This window comes from Danio rerio, chromosome 18, assembly GCF_049306965.1.
Source record: "Danio rerio strain Tuebingen ecotype United States chromosome 18, GRCz12tu, whole genome shotgun sequence".
NCBI lineage: Eukaryota > Metazoa > Chordata > Actinopteri > Cypriniformes > Danionidae > Danio > Danio rerio.
The window spans coordinates 29,012,562-29,037,714 of record NC_133193.1 but is presented as its reverse complement, the minus strand read 5'-3'; the positions used below and the strand labels follow the sequence as shown (position 1 = coordinate 29,037,714).

The following is a 25,153-nucleotide window of genomic DNA, read 5'->3' as shown; positions in this document are numbered from 1 at the left end:
TATTTTAACGAACTCCTCCTAGGGATTTTATCCCATCGACACCAAAATTGGGTTTTGTCATCTAAAGGCCTTGGCGATGTTAAATTGCGAAGCTTTAGAGTTTTCATAGATGGGCGTGTCCGTGGCGGCCTCGCAAACTTTGATGATTCGCCACAAAAGAGGAAGTCGTTATAACTCAGGCATGCATTATCCGATTTGCCTCAAAACTCACACGCTTGATAAGCGTCCTGACCTGAACACGTTTACATGCCGATATCCAGATATAGTTATAGCGCCACCTGCTGGCCACAGGAAATGACATGTTTTACACTGTAACAAACTCCTCCCACAAATTTTATGGTATCAGCACCAAATTTGAGTGGTGTCATCTGAAAGGTCTATCGGTGATATATTGTGAAGATCTAGAGTTTTCGGAGAGGGGCGTGTCCGTGGCGGCATGACAAACCTCAACGCTTCGCCATGGAACAGGAAGTCCTCATAACTCAACCACACAAAGTCCGGTCAGCCTGAAACTTCATATGGTTGATAAAAGTCCTCTCCTGAACACATCCCCATAACAATATTGAAGTGGGCGTGGCAAAATGACTCGACAGCGCCACCTATAAAAATTAAACGGACGAGCCCCTGATCTACGAATCACGCACATGCACGAAAATTGGCACACACTTCAAACACACCAAAACATACGAAAAAGTCTCTTGAAGCCATATCTCAAACACAACAGGAAGTCGGATATTTTTAACTTCCTGCTGCAAATAAGTGGCATTTTTGCCATTTCCAGGCGTTGTATCTTAACGAACTCCTCCTAGGGATTTTATGCTATCGACACCAAAATTGGGTTTTGTCATCTAAAGGCCTTGGCGATGATAAATTGCGAAGCTTTATAGTTTTTTTCGATGGGCGTGTCCATGGCGGCCCCGCAAACTTTGACGATTACCGGAAGTCATTATAACTCAGGCATGCATTATCCGATCTGCCTCAATTCACATGTTTAATAAGAGTCCAGACCAGAACACGTTTACATGCCAATATCCAGATACAGTTATAGCGCCACCTGCTGGCCACAGGAAATGTCATGATTTACAGAGTAATAAACTCCTCCCACAAATTTTTTCATATCAGCACCAAATTTGGTTGGTTGTTATCTGAAAGCTCAAGTGATGATATATTGTCAAGATCTAGAGTTTTCGCAGAGGGGCGTGTCCGTGGCGTCATGACAAACCTCAACACTTCGCCATGGAACAGGAAGTCCTTATAACTCAACCACACAATGTCTGATCTGCCTGAAACTTCACATGGTTGATAAGATTTCTCTATTGAAGGCATCTACATGCCAATCTTGAGTCACAGTTATAGCGCCACCTGCTGATAGGAGGAAGTTTGGCATAAATGTGTGATTTTTCTCAGGTTCTTTATATATATCGCCTTAAATTATTATTGTTCACTGTTTTCTGTCATCCTGAGGCCACCAGGCGGCGGTGAGCCCGGGTGCGAGGTCCCTATCATCGCTGCTTGCAGCTTTAATTATTATTATTCTTTTCCGGAATGAATCGCGATTTTGAGGGCCTTACCATGCCCGAAAACTCACGAAACTTTGCACACACCTCAGAAGTGGCGAAAATTTACGTTTGTTTTTGGTTTTGGAAATGGGCGTGGCAAAATGACTCGACAGCGCCACCTAGAAAAATTAACCGGACAAGCCCCCGATCCACGAATCACGCACATGCAAGAAAATCGGCACACACCTCAAACATGCCAAAACATACGAAAAAGTCTCTTGGAGCCATATCTCAAACCCAACAGGAAGTCGGATATTTTTAACTTCCTGCGGCGAAAAAGTGGCGTTTTTGCCATTTCCAGGCGTTGTATTTTAACGAACTCCTCCTAGGGATTTTATCCGATCGACACCAAAATTGAGTTTTGTCATCTAAAGGCCTTGGCGATGTTAAATTGCGAAGCTTTAGAGTTTTCGTCGATGGGCGTGTCCATGGCGGCCTCGCAAACTTTGACGATTCGCCACAAAACAGGAAGTCGTTATAACTCGGGCATGCATTATCCGATCTGCCTCAAAATTTGCACGTTTGATAAGAGTCCTGACCTGAACACGTTTACATGCCGATATCCAGATACAGTTATAGCGCCACCTACTGGCTACAGGAAATGACATGTATTACACTGTAACAAACTCCTCCTACAAATTTTTTCGTATCAGCACCAAATTTGGGTGGTGTCATCTGAAAGCTCTAGCGATGATATATTGTGAAGATCTAGAGTTTTCGCAGAGGGGCGTGTCCGTGGCGGCATGACAAACCTCAACGCTTCGCCATGGAACAGGAAGTCCTTATAACTCAACCACACAAAGTCCGATCTTCCTGAAACTTCACATAGTTGATAAAAGTCCTCTCCTGAACACATCCCCATAACAATATTGAAGTGGGCGTGGCAAAATGACTCGACAGCGCCACCTATAATAATTAAACGGACGAGCCCCTGATCTACGAATCACACACATGCACGAAAATTGACACACACCTCAAACACGCCAAAACATACAAAAAAGTCTCTTGGAGCCATAACTCAAACCCAACAGGAAGTCGGATATTTTTAACTTCCTGCGGCAAATAAGTGGCATTTTTGCCATTTCCAGGCGTTGTATCTTAACGAACTCCTCCTAGGGATTTTATCCGATCGACACCAAAATTGGGTTTTGTCATCAAAAGGCCTTGGCGATGTTAAATTGCGAAGCTTTAGAGTTTTTGTCGATGGGCGTGTCTGTGGCGGCCTCGCAAACTTTGATGATTCGCCACAAAACCGGAAGTCATTATATCTCAGGCATGCATTATCCAATCTGCCTCAAAATTCACATGTTTAATAAGAGTCCATACCAGAACACGTTTACATGCCAATATCCAGATACAGTTATAACGCCACCTGCTGGCCACAGGAAATTACATGATTTACGGAGTAACAAACTCCTCCCACATATTTTATCGTATCAGCACCAAAACTGGGTGGTGTTATCTGAAAGTTCTAGCGATGATATATTGTAAAGATCTAGAGTTTTCACCGAGGGGCGTGTCTGTGGCGGCATGACAAACCTCAACGCTTCGCCATGGAACAGAAAGTCCTTATAACTCAACCACACAATGTCCGACCTGCCTGAAACTTCACATGGTTGATATAAGTCCTCTCCTGAACACATCTACATAATAATATTGAGTCTGTCATAGCGCCACCTGCTGGCAGATAGTAGTTTGGCTTACAACTCAGCCCCACAATGTCTGATCAGCCTGAAACTTCACATGGTTTAGTAAAATCCTCTCCTGAACACATCTACATGCCAATATTGAGACACAGTCATAGCGCCACCTGCTGACAGGAGAAAGTTAGGCATAAATCTGTGATTTTCTCTGGTTCTTTTTATATATCGGCTTAAGTTATTATTGTTCGCTGTTCTTTGTCATCCGGAGGCCACCGGCGGCGGTGAGCCCGGGTGCGAGGTCCCTATCATCGCTGCTTGCAGCTTTAATATTATTATTGTTCTTTTACCATATGTTTGAAAATTGGCAATAATTATAGGCTAATCATATTAACCTTTATTTTACATTTACAGAATCTTGAGAAAACCGCAATCTTCATTTTAAGGCAAAAAAATGTCATTCACATTTTTGCCAGAATCGTGCAGCTCTACAAAGCATGACCTAAAATTTCTATTTTACAACTGATTTCTATTTCTCACAACTGAACGACAGCCATAAACTATGACAATGATCACCTCAGGTACTGATTCTGTGCTTTATTCAGTGTTAAATACTACCATGTGAATTTGAATATCATTTTACATGCCATTTATTGCCATACTGAAAGCAACAGCAGATAGTATACCTCAAATGTTGAAAATAAAATAAACATATTTGAAAATAAATGGTAGAACTGTGATTTAGAGCAAAAATATAATTAAGTAAACTGACAGTGCAAACTGCACTAAAGTAATGTCCATCTAAATATCATTAGTGTGAAAAATATCTGCTATCAATATGTTCTACATCATGTCACATGACTCTCCAGAACTCATTCTGATGGGTTGATTTAGAGCTCAAATAACATTTAATATTATTTTTATTATTATCATTATTATTATTATTATTATTAATATTATTAATGCTGTTGTTGAATATTTTGCAGTTTTTGAGACCATTTATGCCATTATATGAATATATATTTTTTATAACAGTGTGACACCTCTAAGTAAAGCGACAGCAAAGTAAAAGTAATGCTATAAACAGAAAATAACTGTAATTCCGAGAACAATACTGCTAAATATTGCAGTGGTTTGTGTTTACAGGGAGAGTGATATATACAGTAGTGTCACAGAATATGACTATATACTGTAATTAGCACCGGTGTGCCAGCTGAAGGCAAATATGCTCTATGAGTCATAACGTTTTAGTCATTAAAGAGGCCTTTAATCATTATGCACATTATTGTTAACATTATCTACTTCTACTCATGTTATTCAGTAACAGTTCATTAAGCATAGACTTTTTAAAACAGATTTTGTGAATTACATGCCTGAGCTTTAAAAATGTAGTTTCTGGTAGGACTTTCTGAAGATATAACATCACACAGTTCCATACTAGGTAAGCCATGGCCTAATGGTAGAGTTGAACTTGCGATCGAAAGGTTGCAAGTTCGAGTCCTGGCACTGGCAAGGATTGAAGGTGGGGGCAGGGATTAATGGTCTCACCACCCTTAATACCACGGCTGGAGTTCCTTGAGCAAGGCACCAATCCCCCAACTGCTCCCTGAGTGGCGCAGCAATGGCAAATTCCAAGTGTGGGTCTTGACTTACATTTTCACAAAAAAGATAATCAATAATAAACTCAGATTACTTTTTTTTTAAAATAGATCTTTGTTTTTACATAAATGGAAGGAATTGTCAACTCATTGGTTGAGTAAAAATCCTAAAGTCATATTTTGTATTTTCTGGTATTAAGCATACTGTATAATGCAAAATATCTGTTTCATATAGTGTTTAATGTGACATTATTATATTTGAAACATCTTTTAACAATTAACCACAACTTCAACTGCCTCAAACTTCTAATTTACTTCTTTTCTATTTGAGTAGCTGATGTAGATATTAGGTTTAGCTATGGGATCGAGTAGAATACAGTTATGCAGAATAAAGCGTGACCACAATATATGTGTTTTTTAAAATAATAATAAACAGTCAATATGTTACATAGCTGAAAAATGAAAAGCGAAAATTGGTCCCATACTAATGTCAGACAGCATGATTTTAGCCCCAATTTTGACAGGTTTTGAGTAAGCGATGACAAATAGATTGAAAATCACAGGCAAATTGATTCTCGTTCTCGCAAATAACAATTACACAGTGTGAACTATCAAAGATGCGGCCTGTCAGCAATTCAAAATCATGCCGTGTGAAATGTGTTATTATTGAAAATAACATCGGCAATTACCTATAGCCAATGAGAGAGCAGCATCCACTTGTATGGAAATCTGCCAGCCAGCGGAAAATTGGGTAGGAAGTTTAAGGCTTCTTTTTGGTCTATTTGGACCCAAGAAATAGAGGAAATTTAGTGGAAATTCAACAGAAGCACCTGTGTCTATTTGATGTGTCATCTAAGCAATACCACAACCGGGTGGAAAAAGAAAAATGCTGAGTAGAAAACCTGGTGAGCAAAATAAGTACATTTTTTACCCTACTAAGATTTCTTTCCTATTATGTAGTTAATAACAAAAGATATACTATGTGACCACACGTTGTTTCCTGTCACTTATCGCATGTGTTTGGTTGTGAGATGTAATTTGCGGACTGAGAAAGTTGTCAGCTATCCTTCCTATTTTAAAGTCATGCAACGTGAAACCCCCCGTTGCTGATCTATCTTGCAGTCAGTGTAAACACAACAGCGACGATACACTAGTTCAGACAGTCTTGCAGCATGGAAACACCTGTGACATGACTATTTTGAAAATTGTGCAGTTTGAACTCAGCATAAAGCATTAAAAAAAAAAAAAGCACTGAAATAATGTTATAATAACACCAATTAATAAAACATCATAAAATATTATTTTTGTATTTATACACATTATACATTATGAATGTTCAATTCTAACTACACTTTTAAAAGCAATTAGTTGACTGCTTAAAACAAGTGAGTAAGCTTGTTTTTTTTAAGAGATTAGTTGAGCTTACTTTAAAAAGCAAGTAAACTTGTAGCTTTATTAATTATGCAAATAAACTCTGGCCATAATTATAAAAATTATAGTCAAGTCAGCTTAGCAATTTCAAGTTGCAATCGGTTAACTAAAAAAAAAAAAAAAGTCAATTAATTGCTATTAAGGCAATAGATCAACTCACTTTAAGTGAAATAATTAATCACTTTTTACAGTGTCCATTTTTAATTTCTAATAATAATAATAATAAAAATAATAATGGTACTGTCTTGTGATTAGCTGTCATTTGCTATCCAATGTAAAATAATGTTCTGAAACAAATCACATAAACACCACTTCCACGGTCTAATCTTGACATTTAAAGTTTAAAGAACATAGATGACATTGCTTTTAAAATATTTTCTCTCTCTTCTGCAAAAAACCTAAAAACAAAATAAAACATGAAGACCCTGGGAAACATGTGATTTCTGAGAAGGGGATTGAAAAAGCAAGCACTTTCCTTTTACTTTCTCTCTCAAACACACAAAGTAATAAGCAATATATCAGAATATGAACTCATGGAGTCACAGAGCCAAGCATACTTGGCGTCATCTCACAAAGTACTCGAGAGAGCTATAAACCAGATTCACGACTTTTCTGCACTGAATGCAGTATTTTTCCTCTATTTTATTCATCTACAAAGGTAAGTTTCGAGAAATAATAACACAGCCAGTGTATTTCCCCTTCTTTCCACTGGTAAGCATGTTCACCGTCAGGACAAAACTACTGTACTACACAGGATTTGATGTTTGTCTTTGACATTCAGGAGTTTGGCCAGAGAAAACAATCATAACAATATAAAAGGGGAAGTAGAAATGGCAATAAGTGCAAGTTTTATCAAGGTTTAGAGGATTTGGCTTCCTTCTCAGCAGTTTATGATGGTAAAAACTCAAACTCAATCAAAACATGCAGCAACAGCCATTCAAACTGTAGCCTAGGGCCTATAAATGATTTCCGCAATTTAAAAAACACTTCATGCAATCACGGAATCCAGTCATAAAGCAGCAAATTTTGGATGCCTTTTTGAGAAAAACTATTGTCATACAATATACATCTTTCTTTTCCACCTTAACCCTTCTTCATCAGACATGATTCACAAGTTGCCAGATTGATGACACCAACAGGAATGAGTGCACCTGATGATGGAAAAATCATCAAGCTAATTAATTAGCAAACGGGGTATATGCCGAGCTAATGTGTTTCCCATACTGATAAACTTCCAGTGACCTGTTATTATGATTTTTTTTCCATTTTATATGGTTCCTTTTACAGCATCGCGGTTGTAATGCAATTCAAATACAATCAGTTAAACAGACTTTGGCATTCATTTGGTTACTCAAGCGTAAAACGAGACAAAAGCCGTTTGCTCGCAAGCGCCCTTCAGAATCAGCGGGCTAGCGCAGAAGCTCCATTGAATATACTGGGGTAAAATAAATGCTCATATTATAAAGGGCTGTACAAACCTCCTGGAGTTTTCATTTGATTAATGTCTTGAACATGTTACAGAGTGCAACCTATTGCTTTCATGAATGTTTACACATACCCCAGCCCTAAACCTAACCTTATAGTAACCTATTGTATTTTAATAATGTCTACTATAGCTACTTCACACCAACCCAAAACCCAGCCTACTTGTGGCATTTGGTCCTCTCAATTTGAGATCACCCAGCCTACTTGCGGTGTTATCCCTCCCACTTGGATGTTTATGGGCTGCAGTGATGCTTGCACCAACTGGCAACCTAACTCAATGGAAAAATATGTGCCTCCTCCTATATTTTCGCAAAACATAATATGTATTGATCGAAGTACATTTCTTTGCATGTTTCAGATGACAAATCTACTAGAAGCTGTTGAATATAGAATCTACTGAATATATTTTTGCAAATCTAAAATATGACACCAAAATAAGTTTTGTTGTACATGGCCTATTCAAGTTTTAAGAACAAGCAATACTAACTTGACTTATAGTTGATCATTTGGTATAAGAAGTAGGCATGGGAGGATAACCATTTTCAAGGTAGGGGTGTCAAAATTAATTGTTTCTTTGGTGCACCGCGATGCAGACAGAAACAATTTGGTACCAGTCCAGTAATAGATCATAATCGTTTATAACGTACTGACGTAATTTATCTCATATGCGCTATGTCACGTTAGAATAACATCAGCAGAAGTCAATGATTCATTTAAGGTTCCAAAATATTTTAAATAAAATATTTTGTGTTCAAGCGTTAAAAGTTGTTGTTTTATACCAAGACATTTAAAAAAAACATATTTTAGAGCAGTAATCACAATTCTGTGAAACTGTGATATTTTTTTCCAAGGTTATCATACCGTCAGAATCTTATACGGGCCTATTTTACCTAAATAAAATAAGATCATGCCTAATTTTTTATTATTTAATTAGGAAAAAAGAAAAAAAGTCTTGTCACTTAACAAAAAATAATGTGCAGTATAGATTATAAAGTCATGGTGCAGTGGAAGAAGAATGAATATTGGGTATTTCTCTGAATTTTTTTCAAATAACTTATTAAAAAGGGATCTGGAAAAGCATTCTTCCAGACCTCCCAGAGTTCATCAGGATTATTTGGATTCATTTTTAATGCCTCTTCCTTCATCTTATTCAGGACATGCTCAATAATATTCATATCTGGTGACTGGGCTGGCCAATCCTGGATCACCTTGCCCTTCTTTGCTTTTTAGAAACTTTAAAGTGGAGGCTGAAGTATGAGTAGGAGCGCTATCCTGCTGCAGATTTTGACCTCTCCTGTGTTTTGTAAAGTAATGGACAGCACAAATGTCTTGATACTAGGGTTGACTACAGAAAGCCGGTGCAATTATGGTACCGGAACCTTTGGAACTGGTATGCACCGGTTCAAATCAGCATATGAATTTCGGTGCCAAATTTCAGTGCTGCAACAAGAACGTAAAGCAGTGCGCGCACCAGAGGCGTCGCTCAGCGGTGCACAGTACCATGAATTCGCAAGTCAGCGGCTGTCTGCGACGCCCAGGCACGACTCATGACTGTTTATATTTCTGCAATGCCACAGAGCGCCATCTGAATAGTTTCATTTTAAATAACATGCGAATGTGCACATCTGGTGTGTGATCAACTGTCATGTGCGCGCCGTGCCGTGGCTTTGAGCAGCGCATCCACTGAAGCCCTTAAGAAGCACAAAAGGGTGCGTTAAAGGCACACATAAGTAAGCGTTGTGTTACACTATCTCTAAATGTTTCATTCTAAACATCTTTGAGGGATACGGATATCTGCGATGTCAGGCGTTTGTTGTTAGCTTATAAAAGGCAAAGCGCACAGTACGGCGCATGCGGCGAGTGACTCACTTCATCAATACGCATGATCACGTTAATCTAATTTGCTTAAACTAAGCATTATAAAGTATGACTATATTTTACAAGTAAGGATTCTGACACACCAACATGCAGCAGATGTTTTACAAAAGTTGCATGTGAGGGAGAAACATGTTAAACTTATGAAATATGACGGCTCATGGAATCAACTTAAAGGTGAGGAATGGACTGTCTTTGACAGCTTGTGACATCATCTGGCACATTATCTAAGTATGTTTACATAGACACCAATAGGGGTGTCACGATTTCGATTTTTAATCGAAATAGATCGAAATTTATGCTCAACTTCGATTATCGAATCAAAAAATAGAATCGTCGATGCTGCCTCGCCCCCATGTCATGTTAGCTTGGCTTGCCAAGTGGGAAAAAACATGCTTGTTGAAGTGCTTGTTAAACTGCAGATGCAGGAGACCCGTCGACAGAGCTTAAACCCTCTCCTCTTTCAATGAAGTCGCCGGTGTGGAAGTATTTTGGATTTCCAGTCAGTTATGTTGACAACGTTCGTGTTGTCGACAAAAAAAACACAGTTTGCAAGCTCTGCTATGTACGTATTACGGTTACACTAATATGTCTTTGTTTTTAAATGGCATTTTAGAACGACAACGATCCACATCCACACTGGCGTGTAGCATTTCTGAGCAGCCCTCCTTCCTCACTACCGCTGAAAACGCACATCACATGACCACACACACACTCATTCACACACAGACACAGACGCACACACATTGTCATGCGCTCGAGACAGCGGGTCAAGGCAGTCATCGAGTCAGTAGACTGCTTCCATCTTTTACTTTCACACAAGTACTTAGTCATTTTAGCGAACACCTCAGATACTGTTGGCTGGTTTCTGTTGGTTGTGCGTCTTTTTTACTGACGCCATTATAACGACACAGATCACTGCCTATTCACAAGTCCCGCAGAAAAAGTGATTGACAGGTGGTAATTGTGTGTGTAACTTACCTTTATTCATTTACTGTATGATTTGTTTATGGGTAAAACAATGACCATGCAAGTCAGGTAGTTTAAACGGTAGGCTACTAATAATTAATTAGTTATTAATTAATTAATTATTCATAATCGAAAATCGAATCGAATCGTGACTTTAGAATCAAAAATGTATTTGAATCGAGGATTTGGAGGATTGTGACACCCTTGGACACCAATACTCTGATTTTATTATGATTAAGACAATATACTCTGATCATAAGTCTACTACGTAAACAGTGATCTTAAATGACCACAGACACAAACTGCGGAGTAAACATTAGGCTGGTGACACAATGATGTTACTGATCTACAGTATGTGCTAGAACATGTAGGGAATCATGAATGTAACATTCAAAAAGCAACTCATGTAATTACCTGAATCATATTATTGTCTTATTCAGATTAAGGCAAATCATTAGATCACTGATGTCCATGTAAAAGTAGTCACAAGCCCCAAACCCCCCCCCCCCCCCCCCCCCCCCAAAAAAAGTGTTCCCTGATTTTGATGACAGCCTTTGCACAGGTTAGTAGTAAGCTAATGTAATGTTAAAAGCATAATGCAAATCTTGCATTTATGCTACCAAAAAAATGAGAAAAGAAATATATTAATGCAATTCATATATAAAATATGAACTGATGTTTACTTTAAACGTATTATAAATATATATTTATATTGTTCAATTATAAATGATAAAATATATTTTTTTTTGTCGATTAATTTTATGGCTAAAAGGTATCGGTTCAGGCACAGTTTTGGCACCGGTACCGTTTTAAAAGTATCGATTTAGCACCAGTATCGAAAAAAACTCTACTTGATACCTCAGGCTGTTCATGTTGCCATCCACTCTGCTGATCTCTCGCGCACCCCCATACTGAATGTAACCTCAAACCATGTTTTTTTTTTTGGAGAATCTGTAAGGATCTTGGGTCCATGTGGGTTCAGCAGTATTTTTATTGGATGATTGGGATGCAGTTCAACAGATGATTCATCAGAAAAATCAACCTTCTGCCACTTTTCCAAATCATCAACTAGAAGTTATTATTTGTTGCTCTTATAGGTGGGATCAATTACAAGACAATTGTCAGGTAGTACATTTCCAGCCTGATCTCATGAGAAAATCTAAGTATTTTACGTTTTGCCAGTTTAGTGGCTAATTTTTACGAAATTGCACGATTTTAAAAAGGAGGTGTGGCACCTAACCCCACTCCTAAACCCAACCGTCATTGGGGGATGAGCAAATCATACTAAAATGTAGGAATTAGATTGTACAAATTCGTACGAATTAGCCACTAAACCAAAAAGTTACGAATTGCCGAGAAATTGTGATGACATTTCAGATATATTCCATCTTGTACATGTGCATAACAAGGCAAGGCTTGCAACTAGATTACTACACCAGCAAACCACCGACCTAAAACCTTCCCTTAACCAAACGTATAGAGTTTTTAAAATCAATCGCATGAGAAAAGTAAACAGTGACCATATACTTTTACCTTTTTTTGCTTTTTTATCGTTTGTGGAACACTTGAACCAGAGCACTCCATCACAAGTAGAACATCATAGAAAGTAAGTTATAGATGAAAGCTAAAAACCTGTAACCATTGACTTCCACAGAAGAATAAGCAATTACTGTGGAAGTCAGTGGTTAGATGTTTTCAGCTTTCTTCTAAATATAAAAGAAGAATGAGTGAAGGATGACAGAATTGTCAGTTTTTCTTAAAAGTCGACGAGTGGAAACTTTTTGAATTTGAGCATAAAAGTTAAACTAAATTTGTCTCCTGGGACACATGGCATCTTATTCTATTTGCTTAAAAGGGCAGAACAAAATGGGGAAAAGAGTACATCTTCATCCAGTTCTAAAGTTTTGCCACAGTACATTAGGATCTGTTTCAATCAATACCATTAAAGGGAGTGCACACACTTTGTGGTAAGAAAAATGTGACACTTTATGGCGTAGTCTATTACACTTTTTAGTGCGACACTTAATGCTGCAGGAAGTAGCTCTGCGATGTGGAAACTAATGTCAAGTTCTCTTTACTAATATCTACTGTAACTGTGCAGATGTCTCCTTTCTCTGGTCAGTCACAACATCCAATTCATAATACAATGATGCCATGCTGCTTCGTTGCATACAATAGACAAAAGCTGTCCTATCCCAGGCTTTTAGCACTACAACAAAGGAGCATCTGAGCACACCCATGCAAGCTTTACACTGCTGATGGGAGATACTTACTATAGATCACATGACCAGAAATTTAATCCAGGATAATCACTATAGACAAATAAGTTCCCCAAGCCAGAGTTCTTTTACTGTTGTTTATTTGACAAAGAACTTGACAGAACTTTACTTTAGTTTTTTTTTTTTTTAAACATGGGATGTCAACATGCATAACAATCAATCAATGCTTCCTGACAGAAGCAAAGTATTTGTCTACAAGTCTTTTTTTACCTTTAATCTTGTAAGTAGAAAGAATTTAAGAGAGTTTTTAAGTATTTTAATAGTGAATAAAGAAGGTTAATAAATATATATATATTTTTTTTTTCCTTCGGCTTAGTCTCTGATTTATCAGGGGTCGCCACAGCGGAATGAACCACTAACTATTCCATGTTTTACGCAGTGGATGGCCTTGCAGCCATAACCAAGTACTGGGAAATTAATAAAGATAAATTTACATAATGAAGACTATGCAATGTTATTTTACATTTGATTGTTTAATTTCTGAAAACCACAAAGCATTGTTTATTTCACTTTAATATTTGCTCCATTGTGTTTGCATGGAGATATATTTATTTCAGTGCCCTACAAAATCCTCCCAATGAATCTAAATGAATGACTTTCCAAATAGAGCCATTTACAGTAAGTCAGCTGGTAAAATTGTATTTATATCGCAATATATAAATCGCTAAGAAAAATATTGCATGACTGTCAAATTTTGATTACTTTGTAACAAATGATTACTTTTTCAGTTATGCTTTAAATACTGTTACTGCAATCTTTTTGTGTTCTCAAGGCAGTACGCTGTTATTTAGATTTTTTAAATACAGACAATATAGCAAGCAGACAGGAAATTATAGGGGGGATGGGTGCATATTACTAGTTTATTTCTTGTGTCAGAGGCACCGCTCTACATATCTGGAGCAAAAAACTTAAGAGACCATTAATGAGAGGAGCAGTGAAAATATGCAGTCTTCAATGAAAGGAGGAGCAAGAAACCTTTAATTAACCAACATTAAGGTAAATACATTAAAGACTATTATCATAAGATATTCTGCATAGAATCCAAGAGCACGCCTAACACAACTGACTTCAAGTTTCAATCAAATGCTTTTTTAAGTGTAAAAACACTTTCTTTTTATTAAAATTTAGATTTTTGAACTAAGTTTTGAAACCATTTTTTTCAGTCTAATGTAAAGAAACATGCAACTTTAAAGAGTTTCTTTTGTTGAACATTAAAGGGACAAAATTCTACACTTTACAGTTTCATTTCATTTATATTAGGGCTGAACGATACTAGAAACATCTGACATTGCAATATTTAGTTTTCGGTCATGTATATTGCAATATAAATACAATTTCAGCAGATGGCTTTATATCGCTCTATTTGGGGGGAATCATTCATTTAGAGTGAAAGGGTGATTTTTTAAAGGTGTAAATTATGTATAAAATAATAATAACAACAAATTGCAAGCAACAATAGTTACAATAGAGCTAAGAAAAAATACAATAAAGAGTGCTTAATGGTTTTCAGGCACAGAGATTACATAATTAAATGTAAAATGAAAATGTACATTATTTACTGTATTTATAATTCAGTAAAATTATTCCACATTAAAGAGCCCCTTTTATGGGTTTTTGAGAATGACCTTCCATGTAATGTGTAACACAGCGCTAAGTAAAGTGAAATATCCAGCTAAGGCTTAAATCTGAAAGTGGACAATGGTTAAAACTATTGATTCATCTATAAAAGATTTGATTCATAGCGCTTCAAATAAATCGTCTTGATAACGAGTCTTTAGCTGTTTCAGCATGATGTCGATATGAAAAATAAGGCCTGCCCAATTGTTGCGCGTGTGAACCTGGGAAAATTGAAACCTGCGGTCCCACCCACTAACAAATAAGAAGAGGAAAGACAAACAGATCCTGAAGTCATGTGTCATGAAGATGCTATGCTCAGCTGGATATTAGTGGAAGTGTGAGCAAGAGCTAGTGTTATTTTCTCTACCCAAAGATGAAACTGTAAAAAGTCAGTGGTTGAAGTTTATTTTTGCCAAAAATACCTCCGTATTATAGCCCAGCCTTGTGTAGTTCGAGTGCTTCTGGAATCTGCACAATTACAACAAGGCATTCGTCGGGGTGAGGTGTCTGAATAACACTGTTGAAAACCGGGTTCTGTGTACTCTGGTGTTAGTAAGTTAACTATTATGAAGCATGTTTCGGGCGGCCGCTATGATCGGATCCTATACCAATAATGGCGACTCGGTGGTTTTACAGGGCTGGTTAAAATTATGAGAATTACATGCAAATGACAAAGTTTCACTCTGTTTTGGTTCGCAATGACTCCACAATTCCCATTTATTCTCAACTGCTGATCAACTATAATCCCAACTCAACATTGCATTTCCTACGATGTGACTATTGCGGAGACACATATTGTGATATCGTTAGCAAATTATACATTGTGCAGCCCTAATTCATACACAGCATTTTCTGAATTACGGAATGATAAAAAGATAATCCTCAAATCTCCTCTGTAAAAGCATTGGATATAAAAAAAAATGTATGTGACTTCATCCAGCGTTTAGATTTTTTGGGCTAGAATCATTTACAAATTAGTGCACTGTTAATGAAATAATTCACTGTTGGCAAATATAAACAAATTCTATAATACATGGACATACAGTCTCTTTAATGTAATCAAGCAACTGCAAACGCATGATCACAGCAATCATTATCATTCATTTTTAACCTATTCATCTGCAACGTCTTGCCTCACATTCTCAAGTTTAAATGATCCCCATAAATAGACAGTTCAAACATCCCCAACTATGGCTTTTTGAGTTTGTTAGTAATTTAAGCTGTTCCCAAAGACCCAAATTACTAACCAAGTAATAACTCACCCCTTTCTGGGTCACACAAGACTCTATTTTTACATAACCCTATGATTTCCCCCCAGCCAACATCTTTTATACTTTAAGGGCGACCATAATTGTGACAGCGTCAATGCTTCACTAAAAGGGGGGGGAAACAAAGTCTCACGCCCCAGTTACCCATGAGTCTCCCCCTCTCAGGCCTCCAGCAAGGTGGTCAACGAGAGCGGGGTCTTCAACAGCCACATCACAAGCATTACAATCACAGGGGGAAACAATTATCCACTACAGCATCGACTACATTTCCTGCACTATATTTAACAGTGTGTTTATTGGGCTCTATCATTCCATGCAAACACAAAAAAAAATGTCTCTTAGAGTTTTAGGAAGTTAAGCTTTCCTGTAGAGTACTCAAAATTGCTGCATTTCTATTTACATTTACAAAGAATCTGTTGTGAAGTAATTTTTCCTTCGTGCATCACATTGAACAAATCAGGTATATTTGGCATGCTGCATTGGGCAAAATAAGCATTGGACATACATTTTTTTGCCATCTTTGCCTGACAGAGATACTTGATCACTTCAGTTTAAAAACAACTGTTTTTATTTTTAAGTCATCAAGTAACAATACTTTGTTCTGTGTATTATGATTGAAATACAGCAGGTCTATTTAATTAGTTTGTCATGGGGGCCGGTTCATGAAAAGTATCCCAAACGAAGGGCCGGAGAGTGACTTGCTATATGAGTGATGACACAACAGCATATAAGAGGCCATATGCTGTATATTTTTGCTCCTTAAGACACCCATGTTGGCTTTTTCTACATTAAAATGTTAATATATTGTATTTTGAAACTACATAATATTATTTCATTGTACAATAGACTTTTTTTTTTTTTTTACAAAGATTCAAATGTTGTATTGCAGAGCACAACAAAAGCAGTGCATTGGTGAAGTAGGCTGAAGTAGGCTTCTTCTACATTCAGACACATTCATATGTTTAAACTGCATAACAATAAGGGATGCAACAATTATAGATTTTGGTTGTACGATTATATAGTCTGAAGAATAATCAAGTTTCACTGTTATCACGTCTAATGTAAAGTCAAGCTTTATATTAGGTAAGTAGCTATTTAGATTAACTGTCGTTTTCATCTGCATTCATGCATACATAATCGATTTAATAATAATTTTTCTAACATATCTTTTCTTTACATTGCACTGAAAGGCATGCAAAACTCACCGTGGGATGTTTTCTACTGCGTGCGCCCAAAAAGACGCAAGTGCGACGCTCCGCTGACGCCCACATATTGTCATATATTCTTACTTTAGAAATAACAAACTTGCAAGCGGAAAAGACGTGATATGGGAATGACCGCTGCTATAGTTAATCCTGTGTGCATGCATATTAGCTTCGGTGTACTTCAAACTTAAAACTAGCGGACAGGCAATTTGGCATTTTGCAGCGGTTTCGTTCCGTGCAACAGAAATGCGACTTAGAGAAGACTTTACGATTAATAAACAGTGATAAATTAAAGCGCAGTTAATAGTGAAATCGGCTAATCGTTGCATCCCTATTAACGATATCAGTGCATTGTACAAATAGTCTTTTCTACAAACATGTTTTCGGCTGACCGCACCACTCGCTTATGATGACTCATGCTCTGTGCTGCCTTTAACTGCAGCTTGTGCTGTTATTGAACAGACACACGTAACTTTAAAACTATGGCGGCCGTTTGTCGACTGAACTAAATTTATTTAGGATGCCTTGGTCACACTGTTTGGAGGGCCGAAACAAAGTGCCTCGGGGGCCGGATTTGGCCCGTGGGCCGCCAATTGAATAGCCCTGAAATACAGTATACATCCAAGTGTATCGAATTGTGATGTACATCCGAGTGGAATTATTAAAACAGGTGTAAAAAATGTAGAGTAAGTAATGGATGATAAACTGAAAGGAAAATTGCAAACATGATTAAGCTGTGACAGTCATGGGAAATCTGTCAGAAAAGCACTGTTCCGTGATCTTTAGTAAATATCCTTCCAAAGCCAGAAGAAGAAATCACTTGAACTTTCTATAGTTGCTGAATAAACTTCACTGATTCAATGTGTCTAATAAAACACACTACAGTATACATCACAGATTTTTTTAAGAACTTGACTTGAATGTGGTAATTTTAATAGGGGTGGGGAAAAACGATACACTGCAATGCAAACTTGGATAATTGTGAATTGATTCTCAAAATTCAACTTTCTATTCCTGAATGATATTTGATAACGTGATGATGATGGAAAGCAAAACACTAAAGAAGTGTAGTAGCAGGACAGTCTGTGATGTGCACAAAAAGATGCATGATGGTGACGTGCAAAATCAGACTAGCACCGTTAGCCTTAAAAGTTAGTCTACGGAACTGCTTTACTTCAATTAAGTTAAAGGGCAGGCAGTTTGCCATAAACATGTGGAGTTCCACTCAAATGAGTTTACTCTGGGAACGTCAACAATCCAAATCGAGCTGAAAAATTGAGTGGTGAAAAACAGCCCATGAGTCGCAAGTGGTGGAGTGCTCTGTCTATCGTGTGAACCAAGCACAAGACAATTGCAATGATCATCATGATTTTCTCTATATCAAACACCATCAAAACAGCATATTATATCCATTGTACAGATCTGTAAAAAAATTAAAACACTGACCACAAGGCTATGATTTTAATAATAATAGTTCACTTGCCATGTTTTTAACTAGCCTCTATCCTCCATGTTTCCATTCACTACAATCCTATACTCATGATTTTGTTTCAGTCAAAGTCATAAAGTCTTAGATTTTATTTGTGAATTTGTAATACTATTTGGTCATTTAAAATATGCTGTGCACAATCATTATTTTTCTGTGAGAGCTACAGAATCCTCTATTTTTGTATGAAATCTGTTTGTGCTTGTCTGTAGGATTACATAGCTCATGTACACAACAGGAGAATGTTGGTTAGAGCATTATTATATTGTCAGTGGTTCAGAAAATAATTAACTCAAGTATTTTGCCATACAGGCAGTTCATTTACTGTTAGCTTTTTGTAATTTAGTTGTCAACATGCCAAATCACCTCCATCAGTTCATAACTAGCACCTTAGAAGTCAATATGGGTTATTAAAGTTACTTTGCTTTAAAAGTCTAGGAAAAAAAATAGTGAAAAAAAAACTAAATCTGTATTAAAACAACAGATGCATTGATAATCGTTTTCTAATTGTATCGCATCACTCTGAATCCTAATCAAATTAAATCAAATCATGAGGTGCCCTAAGATTGCACAACAAACAGCAATATTTACTACACAAAGTCATAGTTTATGGAGAAGCTTCACAAACTGCTGTCGCATAATGATCATCTACAATTTTATTTTCTCACAATTATATTGTCTGGATTTTTAGTGAACTATGGCACTGCGCAGTAAATTCTGTTCGATCTGAAAGAACAGAGACATACTACTGATTACAAAACCAGTTTTACTTATAAAATGCTCATTGAAATCGCCTTTGATTAAATCACTCAGCTTACGGGGATGTGACTGATGATAAACAATGTCAAGCTGATAAACAATGAAATCCTACGGAGTATAATATACATCAGTAAAAATACTAAGAGTGAAGCAAAACAGCATTAGTCGTTTTAAAATTTATCAGCTCAGTTTAATAAAATAGCAAAGCTCAAATGATGACAGACCTGAGTGATTGAGTTTCACTGGTTAAGTTGTTTAAATTGACCATTAAACAGCACTTTGAAACCCAGTGAGAAGCATTTAAAGGGGCAGTTCTCTCAACTATGAATTCACTTTTTACTCTCCATTACATGGTTCCAAACCATTATGACTTTCTTTCTTCTGTTGAAAAGAAGATGAAAAAGATGAAAACCTGTAACCATTGACTTCCATTGTAGAAAAACAAATACTATGGAAGTCAATGGCTACAGGTTTTAATTTTTCTACAAAATATCTTCTTTTATGTTCAACAGAAGAAAGAAATTCCTAGAAGTTTGAAATAAGTAAAGTTTTTCAATGCAAATCACCCAGTGAACCATTATAAAGGCAATTGTTACAGAGCTCTCTGGAATAATTGATGCTTTTTGTTCAGTTATGACATTTCAAGGTATATTATTCTCAGATAGCAGTAAAATTAACAACACAGTTTCATCCGGGTACTTCAAATAATCTTGACCTAATTACCTGACAGCTAAATGTACAGTAACTCTTACATGAAACAGGCCGTCATTCTCAACAACAGTGATACAGAAAACAACTGAAAGTTTGTGCAACTACAATCAGGTTAGAAGGCTTTTTGTTAGACAAACTATCAACTATTACCATAGTTTTACGGTAATCACGCTTAATAGGAAACATGGGTTTGTAGGTTTGTTTGTGGCATAATTATTTCAGATTTTATTGTATTATTAATGTATACAACATACCAAATAGAGTAATATAATATTATTTTAACATATAGGTCATATTGTTTGTGCATTTTATTTGAACAAATTAGTTTTTATTTTTTGTTTTTTTTAGAACAAATGTCATTGAAAGCATAAAGTTGGGCCACTTTTGTACCATGGTACTGATGTTGTTACACAGCACTTGATAACTATCACATTCAACAAATCTAAAATATTTCCTAAATGATAAAACAATTCTCCTTACTCAAGCTATGGAAAGACAAATATGTATCATGCAGTGTCAAATCTGCTGTTGGTGAACATCAGATTTGTTTATGACCATTAGAAACGTATTGAATTATTGTGATTAGATGTTATTTAGTAGCTCTTGTGTGATTGAAAGGTTGCCCGTCCCTTTAATTGAACACTGAATAATATTTAATTATTAATGTTACTTAATAGAATATGTTTTTTGTGTAGACAGTGGCACACTGTAATCTTGTTATATTAAACATGCCAATCCATGATGCTAATCTGAAGCATAGTGTTTCAAAACTACATCTGCATAATACATTTAAATAGTTTCAATGCTGTTGTTTATGATAAGTTTGTGAGAGGGCAGAATTCAGTCAGTGAATGTGTGCACACTCAAAATGCTGCCATTTTCAATGTGGCTTAACACTTCGGACTGGCTACTGGCTCAACAGAAATATGTGATGAATTGTCAGAGTTAGCTTTAGGGGGGAAAAGCAGCATGCATACAACCTGCATATTGCATATGTCACAAATTGACACTTCATTTAATGAATTTTCATATTTGACAATAGTTCTGATGAACAATGTATTTATTTTGGTAACATTTTGCCAATAACGTCTGACCCATGAAGATACATAAAAAATATAAATACTACTACTAATACTACATCTACTGTACATCATCACAATAATAATTCTAATATAGGCATGATGATGGTGCAGTGGATAGCACAATCGCCTCACAGAAAGAAGGTAGCTAGTTTGAGCCTCTGCTGGGTCAGTTGGCATTTTTTTGTGTGAAGTTTGCATGTTCTCCCCGTGTTGGTGTGGGTTTCCTGCATGTGCTCTGGTTTCCCCCACAAGGCCAAAGACCTGTGGTATAGATAAATTTGGTAAGCTAAATTGTCCGAAGTGTATGTGTGTGAATGAGTGTGTATGGATGTTTCCCAGTGATGGAATGCAGCTGGAAGGGTGTCTGCTATGTAAAACAATAGCTAAATAAGTTGGCGGTTCATTTTGCTGAGGCAACCTCAGATTAATAAAGGGACTAAGCTGAAAAAAAATGAATGAATGATAAAAAAAAGATAATAATAATAATAATAATAAAACTAAAAATATATATAATTAATACAAATGTCCAAAAATAAATATACTGCAATATTCAATAAAACTGTGAAATCTACTTGATGTTTACTTTAAATGTGGCTGTCGGTTGCACTTTTACTTGATGCTGGGGATTTTTATGGATGTCTCCAAATCCAGAATCTTTATTTAAATGTCCAACCCCACAGTTAAATAGAAAGACTGAGAAAAACCTAAATAGAATAATTAACACCAACTAAAACACCTCGTAACTATGCTTACAGTACATCTAAAACAAAACATTTAATTGAAAACTGCATCTTCAAGTGCAGCGTGTTCTTACACATGCAAGCAAAGTTACAACAAGTTTACTGGTTTCCAACATGGAATGTTGTTGCACATAAAACCTTTTTTTAGAAAGCTCCCCCAAACCTAAATTTCCCTTATGAAATAGAGCTGCCTATTAAGTTTCTGCTGTGGGCCTGTCTTGGCAAAGCGGCTCTCGAAAACACAGTGGCATCCCATTTTTAGCTGGCTCCAAAAAGCATCAGTTTTCCAGCAAGGAAAAAGACAAGTAAAAGCAGAGGAACATCTGTATCCTGGCTCATTCCAGTCAGAGACACGTCCTGGGAGGTCTGCCAGCTTTAACCTTTTATGGACCTCATGGATAATCTACAGCTGAGCCCAAACTCAATTCTGACCCATTTCCACATCTGTGCTTTCATTATAGACAGATGTCACCGTTCTGACAGCAGAGCAGTGACCCTAATAATATCCCAGAATGTGTTTGTTAAATACTTTGCTTTTTTGTTCAGGCCACACTGTGCTGTGATGAAGTTTGAAAAGAATCTTGCTAAACAGGTTATTCTAATCAACATTTAGTACAAGTGACTTACATTTTCATTTTGTTATTTAGAAGACGCTTTTGTCCAAAGCAACTTTAAATCGAGGCATTCAGTGATTCAACAAGAAGAGACAATACACATGATGAGTGCTAATTAAGTAATTTACTAGCATAAAATGCATGCAATTTAATGTCAAATTGATGGTTGACTGTCTCAAGTTTGAGATTGGGGGTTCCTGCCCATTGCAATGAAAGACATGTGACGCATGTACAAAGTTTTCCAAATGTTTGTGTGCTAACGGAAAATATGACTACATCCCAAAGCAGAATTGCACCAAAGCACATTATAATCTAAATTCTCCTCCATATCTGGTCTCTGGAGGTACCTTCTTCTAATCAAATTTTAAAGGCAGCATTGATGTATCTTTCATATCGATAATCCATAATTCTGTGCATTAATGAGCATAAACTATAATGGAAACGTAAATTCCAGCAAGTTGATAAAAAAAAAGCATGTGATTTTGTTTTAACAGATCTTGTGATAACATAAACAGCTTTAATGGATGTGGCATGGCATTAACAGACAATCCAGCAAATCAACCATGTTTTTGTCATTCTAAAATCCCTTAGCCAAAGTCCATCATTAAAGTGGTACAGTACATCCAGAACATTCTTGCTCAGTGTTTTACCAAAGACTATAGAATACGCAAGACATGTCAATAGTATAGTTTTGAATTATGAAAAGTGTATGGTGCCAATATGGCCAATAAAGACCGAGGAACACCAATCATCGATCGCTATAGATGGACGATTCTCCAGAGGAGGGGCTTGGACCAGACGTGAGCTTCGGCAAATTTTGTCTGATTCGATCATTTACAAATTAAACTAAACATACAGTTAATTGTTATTTGTAATATGAATGTAGTTTTAAGCTTGGCAAACAATTTTGAACAATTTGATGTTTTCCTATTCAAACAGAATGCCCGAGCTTACTGCCTGAGAGGCGTTTCAAAGATGGCCGCCAAGTGAAATGACTTGCCTTAAAGGGATTTCAGTTGTATTCATACATGTTTTATGGAATATTCTAGTTTTGGCAAAAGTCTAATTCGCATCTTTGCAATTATAATTATATAATAAAAATATTTTGTAAAACGTGGAAGTCAAACAGGCACTAACAATATGTGAGAGATAAATCTTTTTGTTCTATATAAAAAACTACAGTGACCGAACACTTTGAAACTGACTGCAATACTTTTGTGAATTGTAAGATTTCAGCTTCTGCTGGAAAATGTTTATTAGCTGAAAAAAGGCTATGAAAGAGCTCAGTCAAAGCATTAATTTATTAATATAAAAATGTGTATAACTAATGTTATTTAAACAAATGGTGAGAAAGGTTTACATCAGATTTGTTGTCTGCATTTCAATTCAGTTTTATTTGACAAATAAGAAAACTTTATATCATAACATGCAACAAATCATGTCTGAGAAATAACAATAGGACAATATATTGAAGTAAATGAATTACAATGTTGGTGTTAAAACATTTTTTAAGACGGAGAAACCATATGGGGAATACCATATGGAACATATTGAATCGTAAATTTAGTAAAACTCACGACAAACATTGTCATGACTTTCTATAACATTTGGTCGACTTCTATTAAAACTCAGGCCTCAATCACAATTTTATAGTTCCCTAATATTTGGAGGTGCAGCGGGACTGTGAGGATAACACAAAACACGTGCATAAGCTGCTAGAACGCTTCTTTTTAATACCAACCAGCCTCGGTATAGTAACACGAAGACAACTTGTTCATAAAGAGACTCCCAGTTTCTAAAGAAGCTCAACCGTCATTTAATAACCACAGCTGCGCGTGTGTGCCGTATAAGCGTATTGCTGTAAGTCGCTGTAAATTCAGCGGTAACTTCAAGAACGCATTACAAACTGTGCAAGCTGCCAGTGCCACATCAGCGGACATTTAAAGCTGAATACAAAGTAGAAAACACACTGCAACAACTTCCACCAAACTAGTTTTACATGACAGAAAGCTATACCAGGGCTAGAAGCGTCACATCAGGACCTACTAAAAAGTTAGTAGCTTTACGTGTTGGCACTACTTCAAGCCAGCAGCAAGTTAAATCACTTTACTATAATCTGTATTTACCATTTTATTGATAAAAGGGAAATCATTTACCTGTTTTGTGTCAAGTCGCAGCGAAGATCCGTGGAGCAGCTGTCAGTTAGTTCGCTGTTGTGCTACTAACAGTCTGAACAAAAAGAGAGCAGCTCACGAGAAACCACATTAACCCTTTACTAGCCAGACGAACAGCCGCTTATGATCACTATCATGATGACCAGTTTCCGCCAAACCCCGCCATTGGAAGTTACTCCCACTACTTTAAAAGTATGCATTTACTATTTATTAAACAAACCAAACTCGAGCAGTCAGTGCTATTAAATGTTTTAATGACAGGAGTGTCAAATAGTTTGTTAGATAATAGTTTGTAAACTGACTTCACCACCACACGTGCTGCTTTACAGCTTCAAACGAAATAATTCTAAACTCTCCTCGCTAAGGATCCTTTCACAGCTAGCATTTTGTGTAAATACTTAAATATTTAAGATCTTAACGTGTTGATAATCCAGCTTTCTGGATTGTGTCACAGCAAAATCTGGTTCAAAGTCTTTTAGAATTTAGGGGTATTTTTTCTATATAGTTTCTATAACGTTACTTTTTTATTATTATAAAATTTAAGATTAAAGTCTGTTAAATTATGTTTAAATTAATTAGCTAGACATGTCGCTTCACATACAGTAAAATGTAATTAAGTTACTCTGCTGAAGGGATTTTCTCTACTAAAATACTGTGAAAG

General features: G+C 36.5%; 1 protein-coding gene across 1 annotated transcript in view; it reads right to left on the bottom strand.

Annotated features, from left to right (window-relative positions):
* cd82b (CD82 molecule b) overlaps positions 1-24,571 on the bottom strand; it is a 55,854-nt gene extending 31,283 nt beyond the window's left edge. The window contains 1 exon segment of the mRNA NM_212663.1: positions 24,475-24,571. The gene's annotated coding sequence lies outside the window, so the exon portion shown is untranslated.
* Positions 24,572-25,153: the final 582 nt, after the last annotated feature.